We start from the raw sequence: 14,820 nt of genomic DNA, 5'->3' as shown, positions 1-14,820 counted from the left end.
TGTAACTTTGGTACCTAATTATGCAAAAAGTAGGCGCTGTATATATTTTTCATTTAGTGAAAGTTAAGCAATTGAAAAAGTCTAAAAGTTTATCAATGATTAATATAAATATAAAATCATGACCTGAAATGGGAGGCACTTTGTCGACGTCGCGAGCTCACGGAGATCCTAACGGAGCACTGTCAGTATGAAAGGGTGCTGGCGCAAAGCAGGTCCGTTACCTTATTAAATTTCCGCGAAATATTCACGTGTTCCATCCGGGATTTCAAACCAATGCCGCCATGGTAACAGGAGAGTAAACTTATCACTCAGCCAACATGGCGCAACAAAGGTTGGCGATATTGGAGGGGGAGTGGGGCGGAAGAAACTGACCTTGGAAACGTTAGCAAACACGAGTTTGAAACATTTATGTTTTTTTTATGCAACGTAAATCCTCAGAACTACTTTTCGTTGTCAGCTTAACAGGGTGTGTAACAGAATGCGAATACTCCCCCCCCCCTTTTTTTTTTCAAACACATTCCAGTTTAAGTGGATCGAGGTGGAGCAAAGCTACTAAACACCCGTTTCACCCCCAGGGACCCGGTTTCAATTTCCTGTTTCGGTCTTCCAGACTGGTTCCTTACAACATGCCACGACCGTGACAGTGAAAGTGAGCGTAAATTTTAAACATCATTCGAACACGGAAAATTTATTTCAATGAAATAATTCTAAAACTGAGACAATTTTTGCGTTGGTAATGTACCTTTTTTCAGTTGAACTTTATCCATGTGCTTTGTTTTCCAGCTTAAAAAGGCTAGTCTCTGCATTATCTGCAATGAACAGTAGTTCTGTTACAAATTCCATTCTTTGTTGTTTGCAATAAACCAGTCCAACTTCAGCCAAGAGATGCGCTATGGATAATGAGTCGTAAATATTGTTGCGAGTGAGGAAACGGATTCGTAAGGATAGCCTAATTAATTTGTATACAGTTTTGTTTGCTACTAATATTTACAATACTAATGAAATCACCACACTTAACGTCTGTTCACAAATCACTAAGTAAATGTCACGTCTCAGCTCACACTCCTCACTGGAGCTAGGCTCAACAGTAGTTCGCCCCTTACCTCGCGCCTGTCCGCACACACAGTCTCGCGCCACTCGGTCGCACTCGCACGGTCCCGTCGCTCCGCGCCTGAGTCGCTCGCCAACTCGCACTTCACTCCACTCGCATGTTGGAACTCTACTGCCGCGGAGGGCGGCGTCACCGCTTTTATACCCGGGGCCGTCTTTCTGGAACTGACTCGAATGTTTGTTACGTGTCACATCATCCCGGGCCGACCCGACGCTCGAAGTGTCCAGAACATCTGCGCTTATTCACGCCACTTCACGCGGCGGCCTCTACGGAATTCCCAGGTCACTAAGGGATCGATTAACAGCGCCGGGAAGGAGGGCCCGTGGGCAGGAGGCGGCTAGGTCCGACCGCCCTATTCCTCAAAGGTATACGTTCTTGACGTCAGTGGCGCCGTGTTAGCCCCGCCCCCCCCCCCCATGGGCCCGACTACCAATGCAAGACCCACTCAGACACCTGGCGCGTCTCGGCCCTGCTTCCCAGTTTTATTGCAATGGGGGACATTCGTTTAAAACATTATGTTGGACATAACGCCATAGCTATCTCATCAAATATCAGAAGAACGGACAAAAAAAAAAAAAGAATATCAAGCATACACACAGTAAACAAGACAAAATCAGCCGATATCAAATTTTAAATCCACCGAAAACAGAGAGCATTCCGTGGAAGGAAGTAGTCAGAAGAATATCACAGTACAGAGGAACCGAGTTGCCACAAGAACAGACAACACAGGACACCACAATGATTGAAAACAGACAACCTGAACATCACGACGACAGTAAAGCTACGCTCCTGCGAACCCAGCGATGAAACCACACAAATATTTGGCCACACACCGACAACACAGACGAACAAAGTAGGCTTCTTTAAACACAAACAGTAAATATGTTTTCAACATAATGTTTTTATAGAATAGGCCACTGCAAATGAAGTTTGTTGGTCAAACTCAAGCTGACTCTGTACTGCAAAAATAAATTTTAACCCCTCTCTCCCAGGGGTGGATACAGGAATTGGCCTTTTATTTTTTTTTAAAAGCGGGGGATTTAAAAATAATAAAATTTGAACACGTTTATTCAAAATAAATGTACCTAAGCGAGTCTTTCAGTACTAGCCAGTGGTGTGTAAGCATCTAGCCTCGGTAACGAGCAAATACATGTGTTCTCATGTTGTTCATGCTGCAATAAAAAGAAAATTGGTTGTCTGTAAAGTCAGTTAACGGACGATAGTTTAACGTGACAATGTCATAATAAAACATTGATGAAATGATTGCATACTTTTATGAATAAAATTGAATCATTTTTATTGAATTATCACTATTTTGTATGGATACAAAGAAGGGGTGAAATGAAATCTACAATTTAATTGATAAATTTACTTTTATTTGCACTCATTAATTCAAATATGTTTATTACTTTCACGAACAGATTATATTAACTATAACTTTAATACATGTTTGCTATTTAACTTATTCCAATCTGTGTTATTCTGTTAAGGATAGGACGATGATAGGAAAAGTAGGAAACGAATGGGAGTGTTTCAAGTTTAATGTGCCTCGAAAAAGTCAAATCGATGGTTGTTTCAATCGAGTGGAAGAGAGGTAGATGCGGCGCAAGCGTACAATGAGCGTAACGGGACAAAGAGTAACAGGGAAATGTGCGAAACGGGACAATGAGTCATCCTTTTTCGTGCGTGCAGCCGGCGTTCATCGATTTATTAGACGTCACGTCAAAAACCTATAATACGAAACTGGGACACGGAATTTTACATAGAATTGTTAAAAATAATTCCGAGCGTGGCATATAAACTTATAATTAAAATATTCGCTTTTAAAATACCAAAATGTTGGATGCGCATCACATAATATTTTCTGCACACGCAATTCGCTGCTTGAATCGCAAACGTTGCTTGCTACCATTAAATGCAGATATAAATAATCTCTGGATGAGCGAAATGGTTATTTTCCATTACTAGTTAGATGGTTAACGTTTTCAGATAATGAGCACGAAGGTCTGTTTTCAATAATTCACTACTTCAATTGCAAAGAGCGACTATCAAATCATTACAGCCATAAAAAAATATGCCTTAATTTGAACACTGACACTGTCATTTTCCTTCTTTTTTTAAATAAAATAATATTTTCGCAGTTGCATATGTAATTATAGGATATAATTTTACCAAAATACCTTTATTTATTTGCATAATTACGAGGAAATTTCTACACATTTTATATGATTTAGCTCAATTTTCCTCTTAACCTTGACATGAAGACGCTGTAGCTTATTGACGCACACATGAAACAACATTAAACTGTTAATCTGTTAAAACCAAACAATTACTAAAAGTTGGTTAAAAAGTCGATCGCGAGTACGAAACCGATTATGTATCGGTCGCGAGCAGATATTTGTTTCTGTCGATCGTGAGCACAGAACTGCTGAAATCAGCCTGTAAATACTTCCTACAAACAAACATTTACCCTATTAAGCTTATTAAACATAGTTACCATATCATATAATTAAATTATAATGTTATTAAAAAAGTAAAAAAAAAAGTATTGCTACGGAAAAGATGTGAACCTCGTCCCTTCGAAATAAACATGCGCGCACTTTGCCGCTGTGGCACCGAAATCGATGTGAAATCACAAGTAGAACAAATGTATTATATCAATGTAATCCCAGTTTTCTTAGGTATTATAAAACTTGCGATCATTTATTACCGTGACTGTTTTGGTTTGCCAAAAATGTATTCCAGGGTAGTTTCACTATCATAAAAAGTTTAATCTGGCACACCAACACGTTTGGTATGTAACCAAATGTTTACTAAATTGACAATATTCAGGTTTACGTGTCACACATATCCGTTCATTGACTTCTTGTTACATTTGTCACGCTGTTACTCCTCCTACCAAATGCCGTCTACCGAGAGCTAAGATGTTCACACCACCACTCTGGCATATGGGCCTGCAGTAGTAACAGTAGGCGATGTGGCTTCTCACACATTAACACAAGTCTCCACTGATATTTTGGGATTTTTTTTTTCTCGTGGCCTCTTGCGGGGAGGGTGGGGGGTGGGGTGGACCTCCTATTCTCCCTTTGCGGACGCCTCTTCGTCTACGCCTCCCACCTCAACCCATTGAACCCGAGTCAGGCGGACGGCTTTGTCCGCGGCGACGCGCCGTGTTTCCCACGCTTCGCCCCCGCTGGCCGGCTGGGACAGTGGCGCGACAGGGGGCGGGGAGGCGAGGCGACAAAGGGCTGCCAGTGTCGACTGCCGTGACGTCACTCCCGGCGTCACTCCGAGAGCGCAGAGCGGAGGAATGTCCTACCGGGCCCTGAAGGTCGACCCCCACACACACACACCAACGAGCGAGCGAGCGATCGAGGGACTACCACCACTGGGAAGTTGAACTGGGGTGCGTCGTTCGTCCCAAAAAAGTTTACCCTTAAAAATATTAGGATAAACGATGGTATATTTTTGACGTGACGTCTAATAAATCGATGAACGCCGGCTGCACGCGCGAAAAAGTGTCCCGTTATGCACAATGTTCCGTTACGCTCATTTTTCCGTTACGCTGTGTCCCGTTACGCTCAGTTTACGCTTGCGCCGCTTATTACAACAACAAATTCGGCAATAAAGGTTAATTATTCTTGCATTTTAAAAATCTGATTACTAGTATAATTTCAAGGATTAATTATTTTATTATTAAAATAAAAATGACTCAATTTTATTCATAAAAGTAAGCAATCATTTCATCAATGTTTTGTTATGACGTTGTCACGTCACTATCGTCCGTAAACCGACTTTACAGACAACCAATTTTTTTATTATTTACCTATTATCCATAATGCTATTACATCATGCATTGAAATTTTACAAAAAAAAAGTATAAGCATAACATACACATAATAGACAAAAAATAATTTATTGGATAGAAATCAATATTAATCTTTAACTAAATGTTCAAAGATAAGAGGTAACCATTACAAAATTTAACAAAAAATACTAATTTAGAGGTAACAAAACAATTAAGCATAGGCATACACGTGCTGGGAAATAATGAACACTTTTAAAACTCTGGCGTTAATGATATATGGCAGTTCACACACAGATTCAAGCAGTAGGCAAGTCGCGAAGTGATCATGCCAAGTAGGTGTTCCAAAGATTTTTTTTTTAGCCTGTGTTTAACATTAGCTACTATTTATTTTTCATGTTCAGTTTTATGAAAAACAACGGTATTTTTTGACAAACGATTTAAGGACAAATGTCACGAGGAAAAACGACTATAAAACATATGACATTAGGCTAAACGATTTTAGGTCAAACGACTTTACTCAGTTGGACACCTCCGTAGAAACGAATTTACTTCCCGTCATGCATAAAGTTAACAGTGCGAAACGACCTCGTCAACGGCGTTGGAATCAAAATCACACTTTACGGAAACACGACATTTCACGTAGATACCCTGCCCCGGCGTAATTACTGATTTCTAACATAGTTGTTTCACTAGGAAATTTAAGACCTTGCTGGTTCATTACAATTTAAAGTTGGAACGGAGTGAGGTCGACGCAGTGCGAAGACAATGGACTCGCCTTTCGGAGGGCATGGGTCCGAACACTGCTTTCAGTTTCCTGTAGTTCCCTGAGACAACTACAGGCAAATTCTGGGATTGACTGCATGCACGGCATGCAAGCATGCATGCATGCAAGGTGGTAGAGGTTATAGCCACTCCCGAGTCCGACAATTATTCAGTATATTTGAGTAGAGGGTATATTTATGTTTACTTAATTACTTAAACTCAAGTGTTAAACTTTTCTTTCATCAAAAGAAGTTGTTCGAACTATTAAAGTTCTGAATATCTTTTAATAACCCAAGGCTAATATCTGACTTTATTTAAAGTCATGTTTTGCAGCGGCATCCTGTCTTTGTCTTTCTGGAGCCGCTCTTGATGGTTTCTAACTTCTAGCCGTGGCCAACTTCTTCCCCAGTTTCCTCGAAATGTGTTTTTGGAGTTCATCCGTTTACAACGACACAAGGTCATTAAGTCAATTTTTTTTCACTTTTTGAAATAATTACGTTTTTGCTATCTATAAGGGTTTACACAAGTTTGAGTATCCAGGGACAATTACGCCATTCGTGACCGACATAATCATTGGGTTTTAAACTTGGCGGCCTACTCATTATAGGAATTCGTCAATTTACTTGAAACCTTGCAAGAATTTAAAGAGCACAACTTAGTATTTCCAATTTTTTTATAGTACTCTCATGAACACAAAGGTATTGTAAAAACAAGTGAGTACATAATACCAGGTGGATTTGAAAGGCTGGATGAATACCTTAATCCTCAAGAAAACTAATTAAGTATCTCTACCTAGTCAATAAGCTTATTAACAAGGAAAAAATACCTATAAAAATAACAAAGTTGAAAACTTAAAGAAAGTTATGCTGTATATTGCAGAAGAACTCAACGGCTTCTTGGATTAACTTTTACACTTGACAGTAAATAATAATATTTCTCTCAGTGATTATTAATAAAGCACGAAAAAAATTAAGATTTGTGTTTTTAATATGAAGTATTTATATATATATATCATTATTTAATTAAACCTGCATTATTTCAAAACAAACCGTTCTCAAAATTTTATTGATTATTAAAAGGTATCTAAGTCAACAAGATAATTTTTTTTATAGTTTCCTATTAGTTACTAGGCGTCGAAAATGTACGTAATTGTCTCTGTCTCTCTCTTTATACCTTTGAATATATATACTGTATAGAAGTCGCCAGCCCAGGTTAACATTTCTAATACGGTTTGAGGTAGTTGGTTAATTCACCGCCGCAATCGCCACCATCTCTAGGGCATCGACTTGTGGTGGTCCCTAGCGGACAAGTGTCGAACTCTTCAAACACCCCTTCCCCCTCCCGTTGAACGACCTTGAGCTGCAGAGAATGAATGGTGGGAGGTGCGGGGAATGACAGCGGGCGACAGTGCTGCGCTCTAACGTGTAAATAACAACCTAAGACGATACAGGGCGTTACGGCAGCGCCCTGCAGCGGTGAAGTTCCCAAGCTGCTCATCGTACGCTCCTGAAAAACGTAGAGTAAATCCTATCCACTCGCGACTTCTATACAGTATATATAATCAAAGTTCATATTGAGGTTGAAAACGCGTTCTTTCGGCCCTCCTGTAAAATTGCCTTCCTACGGCAATTCGATTTAAATGGTTATTGTTAAAACGTACCTAAGTCACTATGTAAAAGTGACTTAGGTACCTTTAAACATTCACCATTCAAATCGAATTGCCGTAGGAAGGCAATTTTACAGGAGGGTCGAAAGAACGCGTTTTTAACCTCAGTATGTGAATTAATTTATTATTTCTTTTTAAAAATTTATGTATACCTGTATTGGTAAACTAGCTCAAAGTGCACTTGTTGCACGTCTGTATGAAGTCTGTAGAAAAAAAATGCATTTATAATAATACTATAGCCCTATTTATAAAGAAGAGTGTCTGTGGATTTTTTAATACCTATCTACAAAATTTTACTTCGATTTTGATACAATTTTGCACACATTACCTTCAGAATAAGAGAGAAATTACTATCTAAATCTCCCGAGGTCGCTCCGGACATAGAAACTAAAAAAATTGTGTATCCTTAAACTTTACAACGAACAAAAAATAATTTGTTTTGTTGTTAGTTTTCTATCTAAATTAAATCTACAATTTTATTCAAGCTTGGTACATTTTTTCCCCACAAGTAATCCTTACTAATATTATAAATGCGAAAGTAACTCTGTCTGTCTGTCTGTCTGTCTGTCTGTTTGTTACCTTTTCCCGGCTGAACGGCTGAACGGATCGTAATGAAATTTGGCAAGGAGATAGATTATATCCTGACGATGGACATAGGCATACTTTTGTGTAAAAAAATTAATTTTAAACGAGTTAAAAAAATATATCTTAATTTTATGTAACGTGTGTCATAGATATACAAACTGTTAGTGTCATTCCTCTATGTCTGCCGAGCAATAGCTTTCAAGCCATTACGTTACGTTTTGCTATTGTAAGGAACTAAGTAGAGAGTAAGAAAAAAATAAATATCTTGACAGTTTGTAGTGTCGCCATATTGGTTTCAATTTTCAATACCGTTTTTGTATATTACAATTCAAATTATTTTTTTACAGTACCTACTTATAACTTATTTGCAAGGAGTTTGGTTTAGTGTTTATAATTTATCTTCTGAACGTCAAGATATTATATTTATCAATTATGTAATATATTGTTGAAAAATTTGAATTTTACTATTTCAGGTAGGTCGATTTTTTTTTATTAATTAGAATAGTTACGTGTAATTGCCATCTTCCTTTATTTCATATTAAACATTATGTTTCGTTTAGTGTGAGATAATTTTCTTTATGTATGTTTTAATTTCATTTATTTTCTTATATATATATTCTTACCTACCTACTTCTATTAAATTTCAGGTGGATGTTAACATTGTCATTCCAGTTGAATGAATTTTTTTGACAAATTAGTTGTTATTTATACTTTTTGTTTCATTTTGGACTATGTTTTTTTTTTACTTAATTCAAAGATTTGTGGTGTGTACAGGGAGTGATATCTCTATTAATTTCTATACTCATTTGGATAAGCGGAATATGGCCACCACAGTTTCACATATCAAAAAATCCTACAAATGTTTTAAACATTAGGACAAAAAAAAAATAGTTTCACAAACATCCTTAGTTTTTTTTGGTGTGTATAGTTTGAAGTTTAATATTATGTGTGTACGTAAATTCTTAAACATAGAGTTATTTATTAATTTATTTAAAAAATGATTCATAGGTAGGTAATAAGTTTTCCTTTATATCTCTTTCGATTTGGAGTGTTTCCGAGCCATTCGGGGTCCTCAATATCAGCCCCCCCCCCCCCCCCCCCAGGTTGTTAAAGCCCCAAAATTTCGATAATTTAAAATTTTTAAAAAATCTTTCTCTTTCGATTTTAAGCGTTTTCGAGCCATTCAGGGTCCTAGAACCCCCCACCCCCCTCTGGGAAAAAGCCCCAAAATTTCGATAATTTTAGAAATTTCAAATATCTATTCTTTCGAGATGGAGTGTTCCGAAACATTCGAGATCTTGAACCACCACTTTCCCCCCCCCCCCCTCTCTTTTCTCAAAAGTGAAAGCCACGAAATTTCGAAAAATTGGAGAAAATTGTATTAAAATTAAGTCATTACGAACTAAAGTGTCCGGGGCATGGTGGAACTTTTACCCAAAGTCGACTTCGCACCCAATTTTGTGGGAGGGGGGGGGGGGAGTGAAAAACTCCAAAATTACGAAAAATTTCAAAAATTTCTTAAATTTAAGTATACTTTTTTACTATTTGGAGTGTTTCCGAGCCATTCGGGGTCCTCAAACTACCCTCCCCCCACAAGGAGTCAAAGACCCAATAATAAAAAAATTTCCCAAACTTTCGAAAACCTATTCTCTTTCGGTTTGGAGTGTTTACGAGCCATTCGGGGTCTTCAACATCACCCCCCCCCCCCTTCCCAGGGGTCAAAGCCCCAAAATTTAGAAAATTTCAAAAATCATTCTCTTTCGATTTTTAGTGTTTCCCTGCCATTCAGAGTCCTCAAAATAACCCCTCCCCCTCTGGGGACAAAGCCCCAAAATCTCGAAAATTTCAGGAATTTCAAATATCATTTCTTTCGAGATGGAGTGTTCCGAAACATTCGAGATCTTGAACCTCCACTTCACCCCCCCCCCTTCTCTCTTTTCTCAAAAGTGAAAGCCACGAAATTTTGAAAAATGGGAGAAAATTGTATTAAAATTAAGTCATTACGAACTAAAGTGTCCGGGGCATGGTGGAACTTTTACCCAAAGTCGACTTCGCACCCAATTTTGTGGGAGGGGGGGGGGGGGGAAGTGAAAAACTCCAAAATTACGAAAAATTTCAAAAATTTCTTAAATTTAAGTATACTTTTTTACTATTTGGAGTGTTTCCGAGCCATTCGGGGTCCTCAAACTACCCTCCCCCCACAAGGAGTCAAAGACCCAATAATTAAAAAAATTCCCAAAATTTCCAAATACCTATTCTTTTTCGATTTGGAGTGTTTACGAGTCATTCGGGGTCCTCAACATCACACACCCCCCCCCCCCCCCTCAGGGCTCAAAACCCCAGCATTTAAATAATTTCAAATATCATTCTTTCGATTATTATTGTTTCCCAGCCATTCAGAGTCCTCAAAATCACCCCTCCCCCTCTGGGGACAAAGCCCAAAAATTTCGATAATTTCAGGAATTTCAAATATTTCTTTCGAGATGGAGTGTTCCAAACCATTCGAGGTCCTGAACATCCACTTTTAGCAAAAGTGAAAGCCCCAAAATTTCGAAATACATATGAGAATATATATAATTGGATTTTGGTATGTATGACGTCGATAAACTCTTACACCGTTTGACCGATCGCCATGAAAGTTGGCACATCGAAGTGTTTTTATCATCCATTTTTTTGTAACTCGCCGCTAGATGGCGCTGTAGCGCATTAACTTCTAAACTTTTCAACCGATCGCCATGGGTAAACAGAAAATCATAGCTCACAGATACACAAACAGTAATAATGTGTCATTTCTTAATGTCCAACACACAGGACATATCGCTATCCATTTTGCTGTAACTCGCGGACAATATATCACCCGGTGTTCAGCCCGGGCAAAGCCGGGTACTGCAGCTAGTCTTATAATAAAATAAGAGGAAAATCAATGTCCCTCTGAGATTTCAAAAAAAAAAAATCCCTATGCTCCTAAATGAAGCCAATGCACTGTGCGCAAAGCTTGAGAAACGCACAGTACTTCAGATATAGGGCGTCCCGTCCTAGTTGCAATGCATAGTGTGAAGGACATTCACTCTCTCTTTCCAATACACGATTTCTTCTGATTTTCACTATCGCTGCCCTTGTTTCGGTGTGCACTGTTCCTATGGAGCTCAAAAGTTTTAAGGTGGAATTCAAAGACGTTCGAGACGGTTAGCGTATAAGCTTTTCCTTGTTGGGATACAACCGTAACCTAACTCGTGGGTCGTATTCCAGAACGTATCCAAAACGAATCCTGGTAAGGAAACAAATCGGCAACAGTTTTAATAAACAGTACCCTGCGCGAGGCTATAAATTGTTTTCAACGCAACCATCGATACAATGGTTGCCGTAAAAAAATACTAGAGATAGCAGCACCAGAGCAAAAAATATTTTTTTTAAATTTTTCTCATGTCCTTTTTAAGTTGCAACTATTTATTGTTATGGTCATTAAAGTTTACAAAATATTCGTCCCCAGATGATCACAAAAAGTAACTATAATGCGAGTTAATGGCGTCAGACGCGGGTTAGCCATCTGGACGAAATCAACGAAAAAGTGAGCTCTGCGCATGCGTGGAATTTGGGCTACAAATCGTTAACGGATCGGACACCAAAATCCTTTCTCTATAAATAAGGGACTGGCCGTGTCCTATCGTGCACTAGGAATACGGTAAGGGTATAGGTGTAGCATATTCAAAACTTAAGCCCTAATTTTCTTGTCTAGTAATACCAGCCTTAGACACAACTTTGTAAAATTTCAGAAGAAAAAAAATGTATTTTTTCCTTAAAATTCGTAAAACGTTATTGAAAAAAAAATCGGAATTATTGTATGCTGTAAAGGGAAAATTTAAAATGAAAATTTGGAAAACAATGCATCTTAAAAGCATCTTACTAATGTAATTCACCAAAAGAATAAAAGTGGGTATTACAACTGAATATTTTAAGAAGTACCGATCAGCACACGGTTAAGTAATACTGCGAATAACCAGTTTATGATCGACTTAGTAATCGTTAATTCCAGCCAATGAAAACGGGCGAGATCGCAGCTATATTACACGAGCTGAATTGTTGTGTTCGTTGATATCGTCTGCATTTTGAGTACATTTCGGCTAGGAATTATTGCCGATTTATAATGTGTTCAAAATAGCATTTTTATTCCTGGTATAATTGGTTATGTATCTACCTACTTGAAATATCAGATACATGGCTACGATTGAACCTAATAATTGCAATATTTAAGCTATAATCTAGAATTTGTACTCAAATTAGAATCCTAAATATTTAAATTTAACATATAAATAAAGTATTATGTAATGCTAGTATCACCTATTCCGAGCCAACATAAAATAATTGTACTATTTCAAAATAATTCATTAATTGTTAATACGTTTTTATAGACTCGGATAATAGATAATTAACCAGAAACATATCACTCACACATAACTCATATTATTCATGAAAAAATATATATTGTCAATAATTTTATTTAAAAGTGTTTTATATTTTCACTGTTGGTAAATTTAGAAAGTGAAAACTTTATGCATGTATTGAACAGAACATTATAGGCTTAAATGTGCAAAACATTTCTGCGTGTTCGGAACACTTCTCTTCCAATATGACCGTGGGAAACGCAAGACAAAACGCAATAAAGTTGGAAATTGGACAATACTCGCGTGTGTTATTGAGCCAAAGAGTGAGACGCACTATAAACTATAACGCATCTTTCCTTGTATTGCAGTGTGCATTTAAATTGGCATTTACATTCGCTTTCCAATTATTCACGTTTGATGCTATTGGCGCTGTCTTTGTTCGGTGTGCTTTGTTGTCAAATGCACGCCATACAGCGCAAACTTTTCAGACACAACTTTGTAATGCAATGAAAATTTGTTGAATATATCGGAAAAAAATTGTATTTTCGCAATGAGAATAATTGTGAAAATACATTTTCCTGGTGTATTTCATCAAGAACATAATCGGATAATTTCAATTTGTATTTATAAGGAGTTGTAATTGAAAGAAGCCATCTTAGTTTCAACCGTTTTTGTTAAATGTTGTTGTTTTTGTTAATGATAGTGTTGTTTTAATGCAATTGTACGAATCTACAAATATTTGCAATTTTACATGAATATTTCTGTTACATTTATACAAAAAATTACGGTGTACCGAACCGTAAATCTAAGAAATTTTGGCTCTTTTCAGCATTGAACATACTTTCATTGAATGACTTGTTATTGATAGTGACTGTAACAACTAGTTTATCCTGTGAAATAATTGGCGTTTGAATTTAATTTTTTTTTCCTGTCAGAATGACAACTGTAATAATACTGCCAGTAGACACTATTTTATGGTCTTGGAAAAATTAAGAACTAGTATAATTAAAATATATATTAAAACTAATAATGATTAAGGATGGTATAAAAATAGGACTTGTAGGGCGGTATTCCAAGACGTTCGGGTTAGGTCGTGAATAAGAATTGCCTTGTTGGGATACAACTGTAACCTAACTCGCGGACCGTATTCCAGAACGTGTCCAAACCGAATCCCAGCAAGGAAACAAATTGGCAACCGTTTTAGTAAACGGTGCCCTGCGCGAAGCTTCAAACTGGTTTCAACGCATTCTAGCGGACGTTACACAACCACGCAAGGGCACATCAACAAGGGGGGGGGGGCAAGGGTATTTTGCCCTCCTCTGAAACCTTGAAGTGGGGGCAAACGGGGGCAAAGAAAGTGCTGTGTATTCAATTTTTAGATAATAAAACTGCTTAAATAGCACCATTTTCCACCTTGAAATTCAAATTTTCCCGGGGGAGGATTCCCGGACCCCCCGGCTTCAATAGGGGGGATCGATCATTATTTATAAAGAAGTATATTGCCCCCCTATTGGAAATTTAGTTGTTGCGCCCCTGCAACACGGATACAATTGTTACGGCAAAAATATTAGAGATATCGCACACAACAGAACAGTCTTTTTTAATTTTTGAAAGTACTTTTTAAGTTGCGATTATTTTTTATTATGACCATTAAAGTGTGAAAAGTGTATTCCAGGATAGTTTATCTACCGTGAAGTTTCATTTGGCAAACCAACACGCTTGGTACGTCCTCCGATGATCACAAAATTGATTATATTCGAGTTAATGGCGCCACACGCAGGTCCGCCATTTGGACAAAAACAACGAAATAGTGAGCTCTGTGCATGCTTAGGCAACATATCGGCAACGGATAGGAAACGAAAATCCGTTATCTATAAATAATGGACTGGCTGTGTCCTGTCGTGCACTAGGAATGCGGTTAGGGTACAGTTGTAGCATATTTTTACACCTAAACACTATTTTTGTGACTTGGAATACCGGCCTTAATTTTAATAAATCGGGTAGTACCATTTAATACATCTTCTTGAACATACGCCATTGAAGTTTTGCACTGTTTGTCATGGGAAATATTTCGTGAATGAAAAATAAGAAATAAAAATTAAAACATAAACCCTTCATCGTTGTGTTGGTATATTTCCTGCCTTGTCCAGGTTTTATGTTGTCCGTCTGAATCTACAGTTATTGTTGAAACTGTCTCGTCGTTATTAGTCCACTGTGCTCGTCTGAGCTGTTATTATTATTTGCATGACTACATTCCTACCATGGAATTGTTATGGTGTCTGATATTTAAGTTTGAGTGTGTTCGCCCGTGCGTCATCGTCGTGTTGCCCGTAATACCTGTTTAGGTTCGTCGTTGGGCTTATCAGTTTACATAAGCTGATTTAGGCTTGCTATCTGCGGTAATAATGTTCGCAGGATTTCACGGCCATTGTCTGCAGTAGCTTGGCTTCTTGGGTTGTAGCCGTGTCCTTTGGCAAATAATTCACCGAAGTTTTCGGTCGACATT

The 14,820-nt window shown here is 37.8% G+C and overlaps 1 protein-coding gene across 2 annotated transcripts in view; it reads right to left on the bottom strand.

Moving 5' to 3' along the window:
- Window positions 1-14,820, bottom strand: part of LOC134533795 (dual 3',5'-cyclic-AMP and -GMP phosphodiesterase 11A-like) — a 159,863-nt gene that overhangs the window by 87,511 nt on the left and 57,532 nt on the right. The window lies entirely within an intron of this gene.

This window comes from Bacillus rossius, chromosome 1 (assembly GCF_032445375.1).
Source record: "Bacillus rossius redtenbacheri isolate Brsri chromosome 1, Brsri_v3, whole genome shotgun sequence".
Lineage (NCBI taxonomy): Eukaryota > Metazoa > Arthropoda > Insecta > Phasmatodea > Bacillidae > Bacillus > Bacillus rossius.
The sequence above is the reverse complement of the archived record's forward strand: the minus strand, read 5'-3'. Positions and strand labels throughout refer to the sequence as shown.